At 46.9% G+C, this 24,446-nt stretch overlaps 1 protein-coding gene and 1 long non-coding RNA gene across 6 annotated transcripts in view; one reads left to right on the forward strand and one right to left on the reverse strand.

Moving 5' to 3' along the window:
* FGF1 (fibroblast growth factor 1) overlaps positions 1-18,361 on the reverse strand; it is a 99,529-nt gene extending 81,168 nt beyond the window's left edge. Inside the window, exons 1-2 of one of the 4 annotated variants that reach the window (XM_059417812.1) lie at positions 17,949-18,361; positions 8,044-8,196 (exon numbers count right to left, since the gene is read on the reverse strand). The gene's annotated coding sequence lies outside the window, so the exon portion shown is untranslated. Of the gene's footprint in view, positions 1-5,870; positions 5,961-6,950; positions 7,010-8,043; positions 8,506-17,948 lie in introns of those variants that run through there. The other 3 variants (XM_059417813.1, XM_059417815.1, XM_059417814.1) reach the window with 3 other exon arrangements.
* LOC132028623 (uncharacterized) overlaps positions 1-22,755 on the forward strand; it is a 349,757-nt gene extending 327,002 nt beyond the window's left edge. Inside the window, exons 5-7 of one of the 2 annotated variants that reach the window (XR_009407480.1) lie at positions 1,549-1,669; positions 5,836-5,943; positions 22,599-22,755. This is a non-coding gene — a long non-coding RNA (uncharacterized LOC132028623). Of the gene's footprint in view, positions 1-1,548; positions 1,670-5,835; positions 5,944-22,598 lie in introns of those variants that run through there. The other variant, XR_009407479.1, reaches the window with a different exon arrangement.
* Positions 22,756-24,446: the final 1,691 nt, after the last annotated feature.

Raw genomic sequence — 24,446 nt, forward strand, 5'->3', positions numbered from 1 at the left:
CAAGGCGCTAGAGCAGTATTTGTGAGAAGTCTGTGCCCTGAAGAACCTTACAACCCTGGATGGGTGGGAATCCCAAAGCCATTATGTGAACTGAGCAGAAGGAGGCTACTGAAGTTGACTCCTATAATTGTTGGAAACGCCCACAGCCTCAAAGTACTGAACAAGTAGCCTGTGTGTATTTCATGTTCAGCTCCTTAACAGTGCTCTGTTGCTTTCTTGGCTAGTTCTAGGTTCCTGACACAAGGATTTTATTTATTTTATATCTTTATTTTTAAAGATATTTTATTTATTTATTTGACAGAGAGAGAGAGAGACACAAGCAGAGGGAGTGGGAGAGGGAGAAGCAAGCTTCCCGCTGATCAGGGAGCCCAAAGGAGGACTCAGTCCCAGGACCCTGGGATCATGACCTGAGCGAAGGCAGACGCTTAACAACTGAGCCACCCAGGTGCCCCGATACAAGGATTTTAAAGTGCTGAGAAAGCACAGGGTGATAACTGTCCCTTGAAACAACAACAAAAAACTGATGAAGAAACAGCAGGACAGCAGATGACCTTCATGTCCCAGGAACATTTTTTTAGATCAATTAAATTCTTACAAAGCGTTCTAAAAAAAGCCTTAGCCAGACTACAGACTTGTCAATAATTATATTTTATTGGGCAAATACTGTGTTGTGTGTTACATCCTAAAACCTTTTTGGTGCTTTACACGGACTGTTTCACTTGAGTTTCAACCCAGCCCTACGGGAGAGCAGCACCCAACGTTGACAATGTCATGCAGAACGGACTTAGCCTCTATTGACACCCATACTTGTGGCAACAACCCCAGAAAACAGGTGCCCCTGTTCTATTTCACAGAAATGGAGAAGTTGTGTAACTTGGCCAGGGCCATGCATCTGTTGATTCAGAGCCAGAATTCAAAGCCAGCCCTTCCCCGGAGTCCATGCCTTTGGCCATTTTGCTCCCCTACCATTAGGCAGCACAGACTGTCAGTCTGAACTAATGAAAGGGTAATGAGAGCGGTGGGTCAGAATTGGAACCATGAGATGAATCTTGGGCTTCTCTGTTGACTCTCTCTCCAAGGAACTTAGGACTCTGCCTCTGGAGCTCTCAACAAAGTCATCCAGGACCAGTTCAGGAGAACAAAGCAAGTTTTCTGTAGCCACCTGGGCAAAGATTTTATGCATGCTCCTCTAATTTAAATTCTTTATCACCAAAGCCCGAGAAGCCTGGGCCAACCCAGCCCAAGACCCTGAACTGAGAGAATGTTCTCTGGGCTGCAGACTTGCTCTGTGTGGGCTCTAGGGAGTGACTGGAGCCTTCATCTCAGCTCTCCCTTTGTTGCCATTTCTAACTCTGACAGAGATCCTGAGGAAGGACAAGAAGACTTTTATTTTCTAGAGATTCTTTATGGCCCCAGAAATACTGGTGCAGCCCCTTGCACACATTGATTAACCAAAGCAAACTGCTTCTGTTCCCACCTGACTGATGGTTCTAGCTGCCTCCGTAAGTGCAAGCGCCAGAACTCACTGGATCAATGTTTCCCTTCTAGGTGCCTGACATCACTGCCTTGCCTTTGATGCCCATCAGCCAAAAGACGTTATCCGTCTCTAAGCATGAACAATACAATGAAGCTGGATTTTCCAGGCAACCAGAGTGAGTTCTCTGAAGAGGTGAGACCAGGCTGGCTAAGCCAGATTTGGTGGCATATGGCTTGGGGACCTATGAGGGGTGTGTTCCCCTAAGTCAGGGTCAGAGGTGCTTGGTGCAAACTTGTCAGCTTTGCCTTCAGATGTGATGCACCGCTTTCTAGAGCTATGAGGAACAACAGACTGGGAGATCCCACAGCTGGCCTTGGCCTTGGCTTTCCCACTCCAAGACTGAATGATTCACTCATTCATTCATTGGGCCACTATTTGTTGAGCGCCTGCTCTGTGGCTAGGCTCTGTCTTAGGGATACAGCACGAAACAAGATGGATGAGCTTCTGCCCTCGTGAGGCTCATGTTCTAGTGGGAAAAATGGGCAACAGTAAGTCTTGGGAAAACTGAAAAGTAGAGACTGGGACAAGTGCCATGAGAGGGAGAGACAGGAAAGAAAGCTTCTTTGGGGAGTTCCCAAGAGAGGTGAGGCCTGAGGGTGAAAAGATCTGCTATGTGAAGAACAGGGGGAGCATTCCAGGCAGCTGGAACAGCAGTCGTAAAGTCTGAGAGGCAGGCAAGGACATGGCACCACAGAGGAACAGGAAAGAGGCCAGTGAGGCTAGAGTGGGGGGGATGGTGTGTGAGAGGAGCAGAGTCAGGATCTTGCTCCCCAAGAGGTCTTGGGCTGCTTACTCACCTTCCTGAAAATCCCCTCTTTCCTCCGAAGTGTGCTCTGCTTGCTCCAAGAACTTACCCTTGCTTAGCCACATCCAGTCTCTCTTCAGAAAGAACAAGGAAGAGAGTTCTTTTTGTGGCAGGTGGGGCCTGTCAAAGGCATGGCTCTAGTTTTACCCGGCGACTCTTGTGGGGATGGTGCCCACAAGGACAGGCATGGATGAGAAGTGTCCCAGCGGTGGGCATGGTGTGTTGTTGTGTTAGCAGGCTTGCTGCTGCTCCCAGGAACTCAGCAATAAGGCAGCATTTGGCTTTGCCCTGCTTTTTTCAGAGGGTTCTCCGCCTGCTCTCACCTCTGATAGCCTCAGGGGTCCTTCTGGGCTTCCTGCCCTTATGTAGTTCCCTTTCACAACTGGACTCTCTGCCCTTCTCAGCAGCCCGATGGAATCATTGCCTCTGGAATGCATGCCTGCTCCTGTTGCTTCAGGCAAAGCATGTAAGCAGAGAGCTTGTATTCTGAGGCCTCTCTTTGTCCTCCAAGGGATGCTGAACAGGGGGCTGCCCAGTCAACCCGTCCAAGGTGCTCAGCTTGCTATCACAGACAGGAGAGAACTGTCCCTATTTGACCCTTTCCAGTAGGACGGTGACAAACACCTAGAATGTTGCGGGTAGACCACAGCTACAATTTTTTGGAGGTCCTGGAACTTATCCCTAGAGGCAGTGCAGCCACCCCCAAGTCTGGGAGCTCAGAAAACCTGATGTCTGGCTTCAGGGTGGACCCATTGCCAAACCACACCATCGGCATCTCCATCCCAGCATTCCCTTTGTTGAAAGGAGTTTTCCCTATATAGGATCACTTCCTTCTCTGGCCTTCTGTGGTTCTCGTTTGAAGAACCTAAATTGTCAGCACGGCTGCTATTGTCCAGACCCAGACCCCTCCTGGGCCTTGAACTCTGGCTGTCTCCTCTTTCTTATTCCTTGCATTCCAGCCACACTGGCCTTTCCTCCATTCCTTGGCAATGCCACACTTCCTCATCCCAGGTGACCTTGGCAGTACTCTTCCCTCCATCTGAAACACTCATCCCTCACCCAGGGGTCCCTTGCCAGTCCCTTACTTCTCAAACCAGGCATCATGAACTCACCAAAGCTTTTCCAGACCCCCTGACTGGGTCAAGTAGTGCATTTGTTTTCCTGAGACACTCAGAAGTACTGCGTGCTTGAGGTCTGTATCCCTATCTGACCTCCAGCTTTCCTGAAGGTAGGGACCATCCATTCCAGGCTCTGTTCTACCCCAGTGTTCAACATGCTTCCCGGCACACAGGTGGCGTCCCACAGCGGGGCAGAATGGACTTGTCCTGGGCATGAATGACCCTCAAGTATCCCCCAGCCCAGTCTCCATTTTCTCTCCTTTTCCTCTTCCTGCCTCTTTGTTTCTTTACTTTCCCCTCCCGCTTCCCTCCTCATCCTTGCTATTCATTCCTTCTTCCTTCCTGGGACCTGGACCTGCCTATGACTCCCATGAACAGTGTTGAAGAACAGTCATGAACAACAGAAGAATAGTGGTGAGTTAAAAGAGAATGTTGTCGTAGCTTGCTGTAATGTGGTAGCCTCAAACTAGATCACCCCAATCTCAGGGGCTGCGGGAAGAATGTAGGTTCCCACTGTACTAGTCTGCTAGGGCAAGTACCCTGACCATGGCTCAAGAACATTGCCTCGCAGTTCAGGGGGCTGGAAGTCCAAAACCAAGGTATCGGCAGGGCTGGTTCCTTGGGAGAGCGGCAAGGGAAAGAGCTGTTCCAGGGCTCTCTCCGTCTTATAGATGGCAGCTGGCTCTTTCTGAGTCTGGGAGGGAGGGATCCATTCCAGGCCTCTGTCCCTGACTTGGAGATGCCCTCTTTTGCCTGTGTCTTCATGTCATCGTCCCTCTAGATCTGTCTCTGTGTCCCAGTTTCCCCATTTATAAGAATGTCAGTCACACTGGGTTAGGGCCCACCCTAATGAAGTCATTTGGATTGATTTCCTCTGTAAAGGCGGATCCAGATTAGGTCACGTTCTGATATTCTGGGGGTTAGTATTTCAGCATATGCATTTAAATAGAGGACACAATTCAGAGCATAACACCTGCCTTCCACCTGTCCACTGCCCCGATCCTTTTTGATTTACAAAGGAGAAAAAGGTAAGGAAGCACAGGGACACATCTTCTGAGGAAGTTATGTGGGAGCCTGGGAACAGAAGTGGACAAGAGAGGATTGTGAACCAGAGAAAGACCCCCAAGAATGAAAAGGGAAAGGCTGAACTGACAAGCAGCTAAAACCCCAGTTGTTGCCTGGCCCAGAGGTTTCCTGCTGCTGCTCTGGTTATGGGCTCATCCTGCGTTCACACCCAGATCAGTCGCTTACTAGCAGTGGTGACTTGCCCCTCCTTTATAACAGGTGGGTAGTGAGTGCAGTTAACTGATAGGACAGCTCCGAAGACTGATGGAGGGACGAGCATGAAGGGTTTGCCACTGTGTCAGGCACAGAGTAACTCAGGGTGCAGTGGGTATGGCGTCATCGACCTTACTGCCAGTGGGGGGCAGGTCCCAGGAAAATGGTCATTTGGGAAGAAGGTGATTACAAGGAAGAGGCTGATGGTCACTGAGGCCAAATGACTCTTGTGTTCTCATTCACTTACTGAGCCCTGATCAGACTGCAGCTGTGGCCTGTGGACCAAAGTCAGAATCACGTGGGCCCCACCCAGGAAATGCAGAATCCTGGGACCCCCAGCGGCCTGGCTAAATCAGGACCTCTGTGGGCAGGACCTGGGTACCTGATCTTTTAAACAAGCTCCCCTGTGATTCTTATGCATGTGAAAGTTTGCAAACCACAGATCCTGAAGAGACAGAGATGAGTCTTGTCCAAAGGACCACTTACATCTACACAGCCCTGGTGTAAGGCAAGCATGCCCCTCACCCCTGCCATCCTCGCCAGCATTCCTGGACAAAGTCAGAGAGGTGGTCTGGAGCAACTGTGCAAAAGCCAGGCAGAGTGCCTAAAACACAGTAGGGGCTTAGGAAAACACTAGCAACCAGCACAGAAGCCCTTCAATTTCTGAATGCTCTGAGATGCAAGTAGAACTCCACGCCAGAGCCAGAGTACCTCCATGCTGTCCCAAAGGTGGCCCTGTTGGTCACTCACAGAGTGTCACTTTGGACTTGGGAACAAATGGGCTTGGGACAGCCTTTTCAGACCTGCCATTCAGTAGTAACAATAGCAGATACTCACATAGTACTCACTATAAGCCAGGCACTGTGCTAAGAGCATGATTCATTTGATCCTTTCACCAACAAGGATGGGAGCTTATTACCCCATCTTACAGATGACGAAACTGAGGCCCAAGGCCATGGCATGTCTGAACTTGAACCCCAGGAAGCTCAGCAGCAGAATCTATGCACTTGGCCACTATGTTAGGCTGCCTCTCTTAAGTAGTGATATTTAAGAATCAGACCATTGCTGTTCCCTTCCTCCCTCTTTTCTCCCTCAAGGCCGCTGACCTAGATGTTCGCCCTTGTCCTCATACCTTGGACTCTGCCTCCCAGCTGAGTCGGACATCCTGTCAGTCCAGGCCCATCCTCCATTAGCTGCCCACCCAGGTAGGTGTCTTCCCTTCTCTGTGGTTGAGTGGGCTTGATCCAGTGGTACCTTGAGATGGGACACCTTGGGAGTACCCCATGAACATTGGTTGATCAGCAGATCCTTTTTTAAGGAAAAAAAAAAAAAACTCACTTGCCTGTAATTTGTGTCATGTGTGGGTGTTAAGTTTACCTAACAAATGACCGCAGATTATTTTTCTAGTAGCTTAAATGAAGGAGTATTGCATTAGCCAAGCCACACCTATTTGATGAAGTACAAGGGGCATGACTTCCACTGTGCACCATCTCTGCTTCCCAGAAGCTGGCACAGCAGGCCTGGTAGTACCCTGACCCTCCGAGGTTGACTCAGGGTCCAGTGAACACCTATCAGCAGAGTCCACGAGCAGCCCCTCTGTCCTGGGATCAGGCATCCCTGTACTAAGGGCGGGCGAGCGTGTGACATCCATCTACCATCACCACAACAAATACAGTCATCACCACTGATACTCCCCGCCTGTGATGTCACACCACCGAAAGAAGCAGGTAGTGCCTCCTTGGGTCCTTTTTGCAACCAGGCGAGCCATCTGTGTATGACTGCACACTAGTTTTGGGAGGCAGCTTACAAGAAGCTCTGTGTTTCCTCCCTTAATTGTTTATGCATTAATTTCGCTCTTGATTAAGCACCTCATTTGCAGATCCATTTACTCATACTAAAAAAGGCAGGGTCAACAGAAGTGAGTCTCCAGTGTTCACCGGTGGCCCTGGCAGCAATTAGATGATCTTGCCTTCAGATATACAATCTCAAAAGGGGACTTTCCTCAGAAGCCCTCAATGACCAACACAAAGAAAACAAAGGAAAAGGGAATTTGTGACTGTGAATCACAGGCTCCACCAAAATCCACACTCATTCACCCAGACAGCCCCAGTACCCCGCCGGCCGACACTTCCCTGGACACCACTTTGCAAAGCCAGGCTCGTTTCTTTTCAACCCTTTGCCCCCATCAGGCTGGCTCAGCCCCACGCAGTACCTGGTTTGTCCTCTGCCGGATGCTTGCCTTCCCACTGGTGTGCACAGAGCTAAATCATAAACAATCAATCCCTGTGGGGAATGAAAGGGAAAGTGCCCAAGCAGAAAAGAATGCAGAGAAGTGGGGGTGGATTGAAACAGCAGGAGAAAGCACGGAGTGTTTACATTCTGCCAAGTCACAGAGGGAGTGCTTGGACCTGGTACCCAGATAAGGTGGGTTCCTCTGGGATCTCTGAAAAAATGGGTGCTTGATTGAATGCCTGAATTCTGTCCCAGACCTGGAAGTCTGAATTAATCAAGTGCTCCTCTCTAAAAGCCTTGCACACTTTGGGCATGGAATCGTGATGTGGGTGTGGCTAGCCATTCGCGTACGTTCTCTTTGGGTGTCTGTCTGCAGGGCTACAGAGAGGAGGATATGATTTTCAGAGAAGATCAGAAGAAGGTAAGGAATAATCCAGGCGGCTGGAAGGGCCATCAGAATACCAGCCTGTCCTCTCCCATTCAGCTAATCCTATATTGCAGCCTGACTTTCCTACCAAAATGCTGACAAAACCTGAGGTGCCCAGCCAGTGAACAGACTTCCTGAGGCAGCTGAATGTCCAGGCTCCCCAAGGGGGTGAGTGTGCCAGCCAGACTTACTAAAGCCACAGATTTTGGCTTCTGCTGAAACAAAAGGCCACATCCAGCACTTTGGTAAATGAGAACATTCTGTCCCCTCCAGTCCTCACCAGCCCAGCAGCCTGGAGGAAGGAAGGTGCTGGGCAGCATGGGGCACGATTATTTTTACGGTGTCTAAACTCTAGGTGCTATTTTTACCTGCCTGTGCCACCAGCAAGCCCTTCCCCCAGAGCAGTCTGCAGCCTGGCTTCAGTCCAGCCAGAGGGGAGCTTCTGGGTGTTCCGCGCGGGAGAGCTGCTTCCAGTAGGATCAGCTTCAAAGATCCTACTGCCTTCACTTTCCCCGATTTTTCCCCCTTTCTGTGTCATTGTTGTCCTTGCACTTAGATACACACACACACACACACACACACACACACACTCAGCTCTGCATATAAGCTGCTCTTTGTTTCCTAGAACAGACGCTCAGAGTCTTACCTGAAAAACTTGCAGGCTGAGACTGCGCCTCTCTCTCCAAGAGGAAGGGGAATCCGCAGGTTGTCGCCCGCTCTCTGTCGCGGTCGCTGTGCCGTCGCGGCTTCCCGGAGCAGCCCGCACGCTGGCTCTCTGGACTGCTCGGCTGCTGCAGCTCTGTGTGGGGAGAGGGGACGGGCCGTGGCATGCACATCAGGGTGCTGGTCCGCCTCCAGACACCATGCCACAGAGCCGGCTACCAGTCCTGCAGGCCTATGTGGGAAGCAGGGGGGCTGGCTGGGGGTGCCGAGAATGGCAGCCTCCGGATCTCTCTCTGGCCTCATTGATCAGCAGAGGGGACCTGCCTTCAGACAACAGCCCACACGGACAACAGCCCACACGGACCCCACCCATAGGGACACACACAAAGCTCTACGTGCCCCCAACACGGACAGCCAGCAGCAGGCCCAGGAATGCAGAGCTATTGGCCGGCAGAGAAGGGGGGCAGAGACAGCAGATGGCAGCAGCAACTGTCCTGGGTGTTATTCTAGCGTGGTTTGTCTTGGGGCAAATGGCTGAGCTGAATGGACTACTGGCCTGTCTGAGCAGAATCCTGTTTATTTGGAAGTCTCAGTCGCCAGGGAAACAGCAGGTCGTGGCTCAGAGAGGCTCCTCTGGAATCAGAAGGCTACTGGATGAAAGAGTCCTTTTCTGTTCTGTCATCTGGCATCCCTGCACAGGGTGTAAGTGTCTGTGTGTGGCAGAGTGTGTGTGTGTGTGTCTGTCTGTGCCATTCCTAGAGCCAAGCCTTAAAAAGGGCATGTTGCAAAGCCATTCAAGGCAACGGCCATCAATGCTAGGGCTGGAAGGGGCTGCAGAGTGAGCATTTCTCTTATTCCTTACCCGTGGTCAAGCCCGTCACTGCTGAGCTAGGAAAGTGAAGCCTCAGGTAAGCCCAGCTCCCGGTGTGGGGATTTCATTAAAGGACCTCGGGCATCATCTTTATGCCACTGGCCAGGACAGGATGAGGAAGGGAGGAAGCTGAGTGTACAAAAAGCTCTTTGGCTAGAAGGTAGGGAGTGAAGCTGGAAATTGGATTGAGAGGATACCCATCAGGAGGTATCTTTGAAGAGACTAAATGGAAACATGATTAATGGTTTCCTATAATTGATGAAGAGTCCCTCCTCCTTAGGTAGGTATTTGAGTGTGTGTGTGTGTGTTTGTCTAAGCCTACCCACCTGATGATTCAGACAGACAGGTACAGATTGACCTGTGAGAACTAGAAATAGGCTCTCTGTTCTCCACTTCCCCTTGGAAGGTGGAGGCAGGAGCCTGTTCTCCAGGTGCATCGTGTAGCATCTAACGCGTTCTGTGGTAGCATCCAGGGAGCCATTTTTGTGCCTTCTGAGGGGATGAGTCCAGAGAAGCTCATCCTCTGAGACAGAGACCCTAGAAGCACAAACATCACTTAAATCCAACCATGGATGAGCCGCAGCTCTCCTGAAAGGGGCTTGAAAAGTACAGAAAAAGTTGATTTCCCCAAATCTTACTCACTGGAACCTCCGTGAACTGCCATGTCTACATACTCATAGGCATTCATAGTTTGCTTTACAAAATAATAATCTTCCTGAGGATCTGCTTATTGCCGAAGGGCCTTCTGAAGCCCAGAGAGATAACAATATTGCAGACAGTCATCTTCTCAATATTGAAGAAGTAGTATGCTGCACCCAGTGTGCATGTTAACTTTCCAGCACGTGGGATGATGGATTTTAAGATTAAAGAACACTCAGTTAGGAAATTAAGCCCATTAAATAGCAGACCAAAAATTTTGAGGACAGAGAGGCAGCTCAGAGTCTGTACCCCTAACTAAAACCCTCGCTGTGACTAAAAACAAGTGTCCCTAGCTCAGGGTCCTGCCTACACGGCATGGTTGGCCCTTCCTGGGCAGCTCAACTCCTGGGGCTCCCCTGTCCCTCCTTCACACAGCAGATTAATGAGACTATGCTACCCGCATCTTCCCAGCAAGCTCACAGCCATATCGTGAGATCCAGTATGCCCAAGTGCGTGAAAGCACCTAGAAAACCGGTAACGCATGTGTAAGTCACTATTTTAGTTTTGTTTTTCCATTACATCTAGTTGTGAAATGCTGTTCAAAACAAAACAAAACAAAACAAAAACCTACATAGCTTTTAGGCAATATAATCCCTAGCTACTGATACAAACTAATTTCTTTACTGCATATCTGGTACTCGGCAAGGATACTGTCCAACTGTGGGGAAATAATGAATCCTCCGTTCCTTAAAGTATTTACTATAATAGAATGTCCCTCAATATCAAATTTTCAAGAATGTCACCTTAATATCCCCCAAATTCCACATTCACTTCAACTTGCACATCAAGCATCTTGATTCATCTTTTAAAATAATATACATTCGGATGTTTTGACTCAGGAGACATGATGAAGTTAATGCTTTCTGACCTGTTATTTAGCATGGGAAGGGACTCGGGGGTTGTCTCACCGGGAAGTCTGGCCTCAGCATAGCCCTCGAGCTCTGGGCCAGGAAATAGTCCACGCAAATAATAGCTGGTAGGGCTGCTTATTGAGCATCCACAAGACGCTGGCTCCTCTACAGACCATGTAATAGAACCCATCTCTTCCCCCAAAGCTCCCAGACCACTTTTAAAGCCATTTCTACAATGGCTACAACCTGTGTGCGGGCCTCCTAGCAGTGCCGAGGGTGGGTCTGGGAAAAGAAGGACACAGCAGGTTTGCAGGACCAACAGAAACCCTGGGAGAAACCTGGTAGGTTTTTATCCACAGAGGTGTGGCCATGGCCAGAGTCATCCACACCTAAAATGTTTTGGCTGGTTGCGGAGGTGAGATTTTTTTTTTCCTTCTGTATCCTAAGAGATTGACTCATAGTGGAGCCCTTGAGCGGCTGCCGGTAGAGGAAGTGGCTCTAAACCTCTTCCAAGGGCCATAGCAGGGTGATAAAAGTGGAAGGTGGCACTGCTGTGCATTTACTTATTCTGTGCTCAGTACTCTGTAATCAGACATCCCCGGTCAATTTTGCTAACATGACAGCAGAACCAGAGCATGACAGAATCAGCAGAATTCAAAATGCCCCCTAGTAAATACTGTCCCTTTCCAGGCATAACCTAGAAGCAGTGGTTTCTTGTGCCTTGAATCTTGAGGCTTGCTTTAAAACTTACCCCTTCGTTCATCCTGCTTACAGAAATGATGCAGTTATTTGAAACACACACCAGACACACTGCCTTTTCTTTCTAATTTCATCTGACCTTGTTGGGACACGACAAATCCTAATCAGCTGACAGGAGAAATCAGATGCTGCATTGTACTCTCTCCCCTAGCAAAGTATTTCCTTCTGTTTATGCCAAATCATGCAATTAAATGAAGGGCATGCTGGCCTCATGGTGAACCAAATGCCAGGATGTCGGGGGAGTGATCTGGCAAACAGGGCATAGAGAAATGCAGCAGACATTCACAGGAAATTGTATTAGTTGCCCGAGGAGATCTGAAAGCGACAAACATCACCAGAGCCGCAGGACAGGAACAGGGGCTAGTGGCTTTCAGACGGGCAGTAGCCAATCCCATGGTAACCTGAACAGCTCAGGCCGTGGGTGCCCTGCCTCTCCAGGGACTTCAGGAGCCCGTGCTTGGAAAGGACTCTGATACACGTGGGGTGGGCTTCCTCTCTTTGATATTGATCACCTATCACCTATTCTATGTTTTCCTTTATCTCAGTTTTTCAATTTTTATTTTCAAATATTTTATCTTTGGGGTGCCTGGGTGGCTCAGTGGGTTAAAGCCTCTGCCTTCAGCTCAGGTCATAATCCTAGGGTCCTGGGATTGAGCCCCACATTGGGCTTTCTGCTCCACGGGGAGCCTGCTTCCTCCTCTTTCTCTCTGCCTACCTCTCTGCCTACTTATGATCTCTGTCAAATAAATAAATAAAATCTTTAAAAAAAATAAAATATTTTATCTTTAAGTAAAAGTAATGCTTCACACATGTGACAAAAATGCATGACACATGGAGGGCTGTAAAATGACCCTCATTAATCTCCTCTCCCCAGAGATAACCATCATTAACTTTTTTTTTTGCCCCCTGGAACCTTTGGGGAAAATTGGTTTCATCCATCTGAATGTGTATGTGCACAAAAACAGTTTACTAGGCACAGTGTCCTGCACTGTTGTTTGTTTTCCCCTTAATAATAGATCTTTGCATTGGTCTAATCCATCCAAGCACCAACCTGGGTTATTGGAATATGCTCCTAGCTGATTTTCCTGATTTTCCCTCATTCCAGAGGGATCCTGCTAAAAAGGTAAATTACATCATGTCCCTGTTTGTTCTAAACTGTGTGTTGCCTTTGACTTGTTCTTTAAATATTTTTTTCTAAGATTTTATTTATTTATTTGACAGAGAGAAATCACAAGTAGATGGAGAGGCAGGCAGAGAGAGAGAGAGAGGGAAGCAGGCTCCCTGCTGAGCAGAGAGCCGGATGCGGGACTCGATCCCAGGACCCTGAGATCATGACCTGAGCCGAAGGCAGCGGCTCAACCCACTGAACCACCCAGGCGCCCCAACCTTTGACTTGTTCTAAGAACAAAAGCTAAGCTTGCTACCACCACATGCTTCCCTAGGTCCACCCTATGAACTCCTTCCTCCCTGTGTTCCAGTCGTACTATTCATCTAGGCCAAACGTAGTCCTACCTCAGAACCTTTCCGCCTGCTATTCCCTCTACTTAATGTGTGCACATTTATTGTCTGCCCCTCTTTGTACGGCCAGCTCTTGCTTATTATTCTTATCTCATTTCAGATTGCCTCTTCCCTGGCCACTGGCTCTAAATCAACTCCCATCACTGTCCTTCCTATCCCCTTGCTTTCTTTATCTTTGTAGACCTTACTACCATTGAAACATTATCATAGTCAGTTATTTGTTCACTTGTTTGTTTCCTCTCTCCCCTACTACACACACTCCATGTCAACTGCATGAAGAAAGCAGGGGTTTCATCTATCCTTCTACCATTACAAACTACGTGTCTCTAGACCAGTGGTTCTGAAATGTAGATGTGCATCAGAATCACCGGGAGGGTTTGCTCAGATGCAGACTGCTGGGCCCGACAAAGCTTCTAATTCAGCAGGTCTGGGTGGGCCTGGAAATTTGTATGTCTAACAAGTACCCAGGTGATGGTGAAACTGCTGGTGTGGGGAACCACACTTTGAGAACCCCAGTCTAGACCATGCCTGGCACACCGGGGGCATCACATACATATTTAGTACATGAATACACACACACACACACACCAAGGGTCTGCCACCTTCTCTGTCATGGCAGTTGCATTTCCCCTTCATCATTTATTTATATTGAGAGCCATAAGTCTCCTCAAATTCTTTGTGACAAAAGGGCCCCAAGTTTTGTCAGCTAAAATGATTTAGCTCCACCGATTTGTCAGCAGATGAATAAAATGTAAAGTTTTCCAGTCCCAGGGTGAGCCAGTGAGAGTCAACTCTTGTTCTCTGCCTCAGTTTGCTGTCAAACCAAAAGGTGGTGCAAAGCTCCCTAGACATGTGATGGAGAACTGTCCGCAGAAGTAATCGCTCAGTCTTCCCCTGTAATTGTTCAATAATTGTCCTCTTGCCTTGGATTTGACCTCATGCACTGGGACGTACATGCACTGTCTACCTGGACTTGGGCTTCAAAATGTAGAGAGTTCATTTGTTTTTCTGTGAGTCACAAAATCCCTGAGAATGTGACAAGATCTATAACTCTCCCCTCCCCCCAAAATGAACACATATACATATACACACATACACACTCACTTTTTTTATATTTAATTCCTGGAAATTACAAGGTACCCAAAGTCCATTGTAACTCCAAATTTAAAACTCCTGATTTAATAACTGGCTATCTATTTGGCAAAACAAACAAAAACAACCTGGATCCTCAGGTGAGTATTTAAATGGAAGAAGACAAACCTTAGAGGAAAACGTTAGTTAAGTTCTGTAAGATTTGTAATCTTAGAACAGAGAACGCTTTTTGAAGCCTGACTTGAAACCCAGAAGTGAAAAGAGAATAGTGAGATCGATTGCATAAAATTGTAAATAATCTACACGGGAAAGAGGGGGTCAGAACTCCTCCTCCTAGAGTCTCGTGGAGAAATTGAGGGATACCATCTTTTCCACCTACATTCCTACTCCTTGGATTGTCGGGATGGCCTGTGGCCGAGCTCTGCAGGAGATGACCTGAGCTTATCAGAGCCCGTGGGTGAGCCCACATCCTGCAGTGAAGCCCTGTCACTGGGTTCATTATTTCATTAGCCATGATTTTGGTTTTGAAAAAAGTCTGAGATAGAATTCAAATGCTGTACAGTTCATCCATCTAAAGTAAACAGTCAAATGGTTTCAGTGTATTCACATGCTTGTGCAACCATCACCACTAATTTTAGAACATTTTTGTCATCCCGTAAAAGCAACCCCATGCCTAGTACCAATCACTCCCCATTCCCCCTTCCCGCCAGGCGTAGGCAACCACTTGTCTGCTTTCTGTCTCCACAGAATTGCCTGTTCTGGCCATTTCATAGAAATGGAGTCATAGGGTGTGGGCTTTTTTCCCTTCAAAAGTACAATGTCTTTGAGGTTCGTTGGTGTTACAGTGTGTGTGCCTTGAAGTTCATGCCTAGTTCTTGCTGAGTAGTATTTCATTGTCAGGAGAGGCCACATTGTGAGGATCAGTTCCCCAGCTTGCGGCCGTGTGGCTTGTTTCCGTGTTTGGGCTTTGACAAATAATGCTGCTATCAGCCTTCATGTACAGATCTGTGTAGTTTTTGTGTGAACCTATGGTTTCATTTCTGTTGAGTCTAACTGTGGTTTTTCTCTTAAAGATTCAGCCAGAGAATTTTACTTAGCCTATGTGATTCTTAACTGTTTTCTACAACAAACTTGAGAAGTGAGCAGACTTCGTCGCTGAGACCCCAGAGCTCTGCCAGGCCCAGTCTGGGCCCTTCTTGGCCTCTGTGTTATCTGGGGCCTGACTCAGTCTTCTCGTACCTCAGCTGTGAGAGACCTCACTCTCCGATCCTCCCACCGGACCTGGTGAGGATTGATGACAAGAGTCGTGGCGGCTCTGCTCTTGAGAAGACGCTAACCCATAGGAATAGGTCAGGGTTCATCAAGGAAACCACATACCCTCAAAGCAAGGGCCTCACAGGGCCCACAGGTGACAGCATCAGACAAGAGGCCAGTGGCCAGATGCTCGAGGCACAAACATTACCAAAAATACTCACATTTTCTCAAGATTTTGGTTTTCTTCGAGATCAGAATGTGGTTGCTTTCCAAATCCTGCAAGCTACCCTCTGAAGGTAGAAATGTCAGGGTCATCTACATAACGATGGGCAGCCAGAAGGGCAAGCTTAAATTCTAAAGCCCACTTGCCAGCTAACATTTCCTGGAAGACTACTTTACCTTAGTTTAATAGAAAAGGTCCCTCACTCTCTACAAAGCCCCAGAGATCACTCGTTTTGGGAAATCCATCCGCCCCTGACTTTCTTTTTGGTTTTGGTTTAGCTGAGTGTCTCTTCAGCCCTGGGTACAGTCTAATAAGGAACCCCCCCACCCCGCCCATGGAAACACTGGGAGCCCTGTTGGCAGAGGATGGGTCCAAAATATCTAAGCTGACTCATGCCATTTGGCCAGCCACCAGTGTTCCTCAGTCTTTAAAATCAGGCAGCCGGAAGCTCCCCTGATAAGCATGTCAGGGACAAGTTTAGTAGGAAATGAGATGGCAGGCATGCCTGGGTTCCAACTCCCATGTCACCACTTACTAGCTGGATGATATGGGACAAGTGGCTCAGTTCTCTGTGACTCGGTTTCCCCATATGTCAAATGGGGATAATGGCAATACTTGTCTCATAGGGTCATGGGGAGAGTTTCCTGAGATGTTGCCCATGAGGCAGCACACAGCTCAAACTCAATCTGTGTCTGCTATACTTATTATATTACTTTTAAAATAAAAATGTAGGACTTCAAGTAATCGATCCAGCCTCTCAGGTATTCAGGGAGGCTAGATTTCTATTGGTCACTTAATTGGGCACCGGCTAGGTGTCAGATTACCACAGAGAGAGCTAGAGATGAAATCTGATTCCCCCGAGGAATGTAAAAGTCAAGCCAGGAGAGAAAGTAAGATACAGTAAATTGTACTAGTGACTGTCATTGCTGTCCAGATTCAGGGTAGGAGATGGCAGAAACGCTGGACGGGCCCAGGAAGGCACCAGAAGCACCCCTGGTGGCTGGCCCTTGAAAGGGAAGATGGGTTCACATCAGCAGAGCAGAGGGAGACACAAGTGAGCAGGGGTGTGTGAGGGGAAAGGGGAAACCCATGTGCGCACAGGTGGGTTGTGGACCTAAGTTGGTCTCGGTGTGGTGAATTGTCCAGGGACTGAGCCAGAAACAAGACTTCTAGTTGCTTTCCCGTGGTGTGGGGGACTCTAGGAATGAAATGCCATGGGGTCTTTTAGTCACTTCTAATAATTATCCTTATTATGAGATTTGCTGTCACTAATTTTTGTGGACTATAAGAGAGGAGGAGGAGTTATCCTGAGGGAGCTTGACCTCTTAATCCAGACCATCACAAAAAGAGCAACCTAGAGTGGCCAGCATTGACTGTGGCTATTCTGTGTCCAGCCCCCTCTCCTAGGACTAGCACCCTAGTTATCTCTGGGGACCCAGCCCTTCATTGGTTTCAGTCCATGTGGTTTTGGGCGGGGATAACTACACCCCCTGGCGGGGATGGGCACAGTACACACACTGGTTCAGACTCTAGACTCTCGGGAATGGGCAGTGCCTGTTGTTCCAAGATGGCTGTGCCAGAAGGGTGTCAGCCTGGAGCTGCTGGTGGCCATGTCACCACTGCCATCAGTGAGTCTTCCTGGGATGGAATGACCCAGGGCTGCAGAGCCACAAAGTGGAGAGAGACGGAGGCAGGATGCCATCATCTGGGCACCTGGATCCCGCCACACCAAAGCCTTTTTACTTACAAGAGGAAGCGAATGTCCTTGTTTTGGCTCAAGTCTCTTTAAACTGGCTTCCAGTCTACTGTCACTAAAAGCATCCTGATTCATTGGAGTGGTTATCTTGCTCCCACCTACATTAGCATAGATATCTGTGGTCTATAGTCAAGGAGAGGGTTCTGTAACAGGGTTAGTGTTAGGCGTGTACAAGTGATAGTGACATCTGTACACATCCCCCAGCGGGCACAGGTACCTGTCATGTGCTTGGGAAGGGAAACCAAGACTCTCCGAAATTTGTCTTCTTCGTCCTATGACTCTGCCTACAGAGCAATTCTCCCCAAACCCTCCATTTTATTCCTCTTGTTCTCAATCAAAGAAATGAGTTCTTAGATCTGTTAAGTCTGTTTCGCAGGGTTTAAGACGTCAGGACAAGATGTGAAGGGGTGAGGAGGGAGGAAGCTCTGCACATCCCCTATGTGTTTTTTCCCTTTTGCCCAATAATAAGGAATGAGCTGATGTCCTTTATTTCCTGTTTCATGCAGGGCTTTTTTAAAACTAAGCATTAACTCTACTATAATTGGATTTGTCTAATGATTTCTTGGAAAAAAATCTTCTTGGATCTCAGCAGAGATAATTCACTTGGTGGGAATCATTTCCTGCTTCCCCCCGCTAAGAACTAGACCTAGCCAGTTCTTTCTGGAAGCAAATTGGCCTTAAAGGAGAGAAGAAAGTACAGGTATTTGAAGCTAGCATCCATCATGGAGACTGCAGCCTGCAGGGGTCCCAGGTCAGGGAGAAGGGGCAAAAGCAGGGCAGGGGAGAGCATTCGTGCTGGAAGGAGCAGGAAGCCAAGCAGAAGGTCTTGTAGTAAGGAGCCCCTCGGAGAAGGGGATGCACTCACCTCTTTGCTTGGGCTCTGAAGCACTTTCTTTCCCGGGTGACACAGCTGCAGCAGCCTACAGTGTCCGCATGGAGTTAGAAGGAGCGCTGCAGGCAGGCGGCTGCGGGAGGAAGGGAGTTCCCATTCTCCATCACAAGGGAGTGTCCTTCACCAAAAGGAGGCCATGCCCTCATTCCGCTGAAGTTGAGGCTGTTGGTTCGGCTTGCTCCTCGTCTCTTTCCTGTTCCCTCTCTGGTGTGAATGGAGTGCCAGGGAGTCCTAAGAGAAGGGCTGAGTGCAAAGCACACACCACACCCACGCTGATACAGGTTGTTTTCCCAGCCTGGGAGAGCTCAAAGAGAGAGGCAGCCTGGGGTGCTGGGAGGTCACGCTCTCCAGGCCCCCACCAGTGCGGCTGATGCTGGTGTACCCGCAAAGCCCAAGGACGAGCACTTGCGTATTTATTTCTCCCCTCTCATGTGATCTTATTTTTGGACTGAACACAGAAGCTATTTGGGGGCTGGACAGCTGCCAGGTGAAAGGACCGATATCTTACCCAACATGTCTCCATGCCTCCCTCTGAACTACTCCCCGTCACCTTTCCCTGTTATAAGGCAGAACTCTGGGGGTCTTGCTTTCGTCCTGACTTTTCGTACATCCCAGCAATTAGTCCCACTTACTAACTTTAGGTCAATTGGTTTACCCCTACCCTTTGAGGATGCAAATAATGAGCAATGCCAGTACTTTTCTGTCTCGGGCTGGTGGACCTGTCATATAGTCAGCGAAGAAATGGCCGGCACATACACGCTATGTTAGACATAGAGACCCTCTGATCGGTCCCAGGGTGGAAACTTCAGGTCTGGGAGGCACTCAGGGGCAAGGTGCAGGAACAGAGCGGGCCTGTAACATTGAAGCCCTGATTTCCTGCTCCCCCAATCCAGCTGTTTCTGCTTCTAACCCTGAGGCTTATGAATCCTGAAGCCTTTTAGTAGCTTGGTTTTTCACCTCTGATTTTTCCTCTTCGGACATGAATGGAAAGTTTTGGAACACTCATGCCTGACAAATGCTGTATCATCCTCTTCACCATCGTCAGTGTTACTTATTAAGCTCTTGTTACATGCCATTCATATGCTGAGCCCTCCCTGCGCTGGCTCATTTCTCCTCACGGAGAACCTCTGTGGAAGGGATTGTGGTTCCGATGGGACAGCCCGAGAAGCAGAGGCTGGGAGAGTGGGCTTGCCGAGGAGAGAGCCAGGCCCTCCTCTGTCTCATTTCAGAGCAGGAGTTTCTGGCCACTTGGCTTACTGTCTGCTGAGCTATAAATTACTGATATTTCAATATTGTTTTCATTTCCTAAGAGGAAAATTTAAAAATCTTCACAGTTGATTCAGACCCATGACTTCACTCCTCCATTTCTTTCGGAAACACAGTTCTTGAAGCAGAGAGACAAAGAGGTTTTCATCTGTTTACAAGTCCCCGGCCCTGATTCTAGATATAGGATGGAGAGTCTCTAGCCTCTATTCTCCTGGGCCGGTCTTCTATGAATAATTCACAGTGTGAACATGTACACATCAGACATGTGCACATCAGAGAGGACTGGGCTGGGCCGCCCCTGCATCCAGATGGAACCGGCCTTTTCTCTCAGCCCCCCTGAGCAGGGAGGGCCAGAGATGGAGCCCATCAGCTTGTCCAACACTGCCCCCGGCCGGCCACTACGCTGCATTACTCCCAGGATGGTAGTGAAAATTTCATAAGGGGGCACCAAGATTGTTTCTAGAGAATTGGCTTCCAGATCCTCAGTTTCTCTTGGCACGCTTTCCTAAAACTGATTTGCCTGAGAAAGTGTTTGTGTTGGTAATAATCCTTTCCTTACTGGAAAACATACCCCGCACTCCACAAATCTTATTAAGGGACTGTTGCTCCAAATATAAGAATCTCCAGGTCCAGGTTCCCCAAGCTGGAAACTTCCTTTACTAATTTAATTTAGCTTGCTTTCATGATTAATTAAGGCATTTTTTTTTAATGTAACAAAACTTGTTTCTTCCTTGAGTTTTTTTTTAAAGATTTTATTTATTTGTCAAAGAGAGAGAGAGGGAAAGAGCGAGCACAGGCAGACAGAGTGGCAGGCAGAGACAGAGGCTCCTGCCAAGCAAGGAGCCTGATGTGGGACTCGATCCCAGGACGCTGGGATCATGACCTGAGCGGAAGGCAGCTGCTTAACCAACTGAGCCACCCAGGTGTCCCTCTTCCTTGATTTTGAAGGAAAGCACTGTGAAGGTAAGGGAATATTAGAAATATTAGGGAATATTAGAAATAACAGATTAAGAGGTATCTTTAAAGAATGATGTCACAGCTTAATATTTCATTTCCAATATTTACATTATGCTGAAAGGTATTATCTTGAAGCCAAATGAACCTAATGATGAACATGTAACGTATCAACTTTAAAATGTAGCTATAGGGGCGCCTGGGTGGCTCAGTGTGTTAAGCCGCTGCCTTCAGCTCAGGTCATGATCTCAGCGTCCTGGGATCGAGTCCCGCATCGGGCTCTCTGCTCAGCAGGGAGCCTGCTTGCCTCTCTCTCTCTCCCTCTCTCTCTGCCTGCCTCTCTGTCTACTTGTGATCTCTCTCTGTCAAATAAATAAATAAAATCTTTAAAAAAAAAATAAAAAAAAAATAAAATGTAGCTATAGGTAACATCATTTCTTAGAACTTTTTCAGAAGACGCAGGAACACGACTGGTCAAAGATTGTTGTACCCTGAGTTGGCCATGGCTGACTGGATGTTTTCTGTCCATCCAACAGAATTGAGCACCTACTGTATGTCAGGCATTGTTTCTGGCACTAAATGGAAAAATTATGAACAAAAACTGACATGTTAACATGCCAGATTCTTATGCATGGCTACCTCTAAGAAGCTACCTCTAAACAGCTTAATTTAAAAATTACTCAACTAACTCTAAAATTCAACTTTGTAAGAACTACTAAGGAGGGGCATTTGGTGATTAGAGAATGTAGAATAGAAACTGACAAAAAATAAGGAGGATCGACCCATTTCATGAAGGAGGTATCAGGGAAGGTGGCCCTAAGGAAATGACATCTGAACCAAGAACAATATAGACTTGGGGCACCTGGGTGGCTCAGTCATTAAGCATCTGCCTTCAGCTCAAGTCATGATCCCAGGGTCCTGGGATGGAGACCCGCATCGGGCTCCCTGCTCTGTGGGAAGCCTGCTCTCTCTTTCTCTTCCCTGCTTGTGTTCCCTCTCTTGCTGTGTCTCTCTCTGTCAACTAAATAAAATCTTTAGAGAGAGAGAGAGAGAGAGAGAGAGAGAGAGAGAACAATGTAGATTCTCTATGAAAGGACTCTGAGAACCCAGGAGGAAGGGCCCTGGTAAGTATGGTAGGATTGGGAGAAGGAGGATCGACCTTTATAGAGTAGGTTGTTTTGAGGAAGGACCTTTGCATTTACACAAGTACAACCCATGTTAAAAAGCAGTGGTTCTCAACTGGGAGGGATTTTTTTCCCAGCAGACATTTGGCGATTTCTCCAAGACAGAGTTGGTTGCTGCAGCCGGGGTGGTGCTGAGGCTGAGAAACTCTGCTATAGGTGGGGATGGGACAAACCGGTCCAGAAACTTGTCTGCAGTGGATGTGGATTCCTTTGTTCATTCATTCAACAAATACTGGAGGACTTACTATGCTTGCGACCCTATTCTGGGTGTATTTGAGGCATGTCAGGTACCCCTTAACCAAAATTTTCACCTCAAATGGCCAGCCTGGTTGTGTTCCTGTGACCCAGCCTAAAATTGTCATCATTCAAATAGTGGCAAAATTGTTCTTCCTGTGTGTAGAAAGAGGACAGAGCAAGGGATGGACATTATTAGCAAGGTGGTCACTGAGGCATTTTTTGTAACAGTGGAACAACCTAAGTATCTGTCAGAGGGGGAATGGTTACAGAATTCTGACACAGCCATACTGTAGCATCCTATCAAAAGGAAAGAAACAAGATGACACAAAATAACCATGAGGATATTGTTAACTGGGAAAAAAAAATTGGAATAGCAGGTAGAGTATAATTGATGGGGATTTTTTTTTTAAATTGGTTTATGTGTGTGTTTGCGTGTGTGTGCAAGGACTGGAGAAATTGTCACCAAATGCTAATAACGACTACCTCTAAGAAGTGGAAAAATAACCCTGGAACATGTTCACGGAGAATAGCCCTCCACCTGATTTCCTCCTTTCACATCAGTTAGATTCCCTCTGGCTTATCATGTTCATTACTAGCAATATTCAGCCAGTCACCAACTTCTGGAGATCCTTCAACTTCCAGGACAGTATCCATTCTTTACTGTTAAATCCAAAGCCCTTCCAAACTTGCCTCCAGCCAGTCTACTTAGGGCTCTTCTTAGGAGCTGCTCTCCCTTACCAGCCTTGTCCCCAACCCATCTCCCTGGAGCTTCAGGCATAGTGGATTCCTGGGAATCCATCATACCATACTCCTTCAAGATAAGCTCACCTCTGTGCCTGAAAAACAGTCCTCTTCTTTTTATACCTGTATTAGGACAGGATAGACTAGGTTATATTGTCATTGTAATTAACCCCAAATGCCAGTGACTTAAAATAAAAAAGATTTATTTCTCATTCATGAACATCAACCTGTCTCTTTCTAGGTTGTCTGGGGAGCTCTGCTCTGTATCACCCTTAACCAAGGACCCAGCGCTCAAGGAGGTCAAGGAACTCCAGACCACCACTTTCAGGAAGGGAAAAGGACATATGTTTAGTAATACACCAGCATCTAGAAGCTACCTCTGCTCGTATTTCATTGGCCAAAATTAGTCTTATGGCCACACCTAAAATAAAATGAGATGGAGAATTTCAATCCTATTTTTTTCTTGGAAGGTTGAGAATTATACATTATTGAGGAACCCGAATTCTTTAATTGTTGGGTGCGACATTCTGTATATATCTATTAAGTAATTTACTGATCATATTCAAATAATCTGTATCCTTACCCATTATCTGTTCACTTCATCCTGTGGTTTTATCAATCTTAGCTTCACGTTTATTAAAAAAAAAATTATGTATTAGAGAGAGAGAGAATAAGCAGGGGGAGGGGTAGAGTGAGAGGGAGAGAGAATCTCAAGCAGACTCCCTGCTGAGCACAGAGCCCAAGGCAGGGCTCCATCTGATGACCCTGAGGTCATGACCTGCACCAAAATCAAGAGTCAGATGCTTAACAACTGAGCCACCCAGAGTCTCCTTGGCTTCATATTTTTAAAGCTACAAAATGTTTATAAGTTTTATAATCACTGTGTCTTCCTTGTGAATTGAATTTTTTATTTTAATGTGTCTTTTTTAGCTGTAGTATTGATTTTTGCCTTAAAATATAAGTTGATATTAACATATACTGTTAATATTAATATAGTTTTGGTTAATATTTACCTATCTTTCACCCTTTCGACATTTAAAAAATTATAGTGTTTCTTATAGTATGTAGATTTTTTTTATCCAGTTCAATACTCTTTCACTTTTTTTTTTTTAAAGATTTTATTATTTATTCGACAGAGAGAGATCACAAGAAGCAGGGAGGCAGGCAGAGAGAGAGAGAGGAGGAAGCAGGCTCCCTGCTGAGCACAGAGCCCAATGCGGGACTAGATCCCAGGACCCTGACCTGAGCCGAAGGCAGCGGCTTAACCCACTGAGCCACCCAGGCGCCCCTACTCTTTCACTTTTAACTGAAGTATTTTGTTCACTAATGTTTGATGTAATTACTGATATATTTAGATTTAAATCTGCCATCTAATTAAGTGCTTTTATTTGTCCCACATGTCCTATGTTCTTTTTGTCCTCTCTTGCTTGTTTGGTGTGGTCGAATATTCTATATTTTTCCTCTATTACCTTGGAAGTGATACACTTATTTTACTACTCTTTTAGAGGTTATTCTAGATAACAATATGTATCTTTGACTTATCAAGTCTAAAGTTAATTGGAATTTTTATCTTCTTCCACAGTAATACAAGGATCACAGACCATTTTAATTTCATTCACCCCTTCCTTCTGACTTACACATCCTTGTCATATATTTTAAAAATTTAAATCCCCAGTGGATATTGTTATGTTATTTTATATAGTCTAATTCATTTGGATTCTTCAAATTAGCCTTTGCATTGTTCTTCATTTCTTCTTATATCTATAACTGTCATGTAAAACCATCTTCCTTCTGCTTAAAGAACACTGCCTTAGTATCTACTGCTAGTATGGAATCCTGAAAATGTCTTAATTTCACTTTTATTATCACAGGCTGCTTTCATGGGGTGTGGAATTCTAAGTTTTCTCTAAACACTTTAAAGATACTTAAATTCTACTAATTTCTAGCTACTGTTGTTTTTGCCAAGAAGTAAGCTAGTGGTTCTTTCTTTCTTCAAGTAATGTTAGCTCTTTTACCTTTATTTTCTCTTTGTCTTTGATTTTCATCTATTTAATGTGATGTACCTACATGTGGCTTTCTTTTTATTAAT

This window comes from Mustela nigripes, chromosome 12, assembly GCF_022355385.1.
Source record: "Mustela nigripes isolate SB6536 chromosome 12, MUSNIG.SB6536, whole genome shotgun sequence".
Classification (NCBI taxonomy): Eukaryota; Metazoa; Chordata; class Mammalia; order Carnivora; family Mustelidae; genus Mustela; species Mustela nigripes.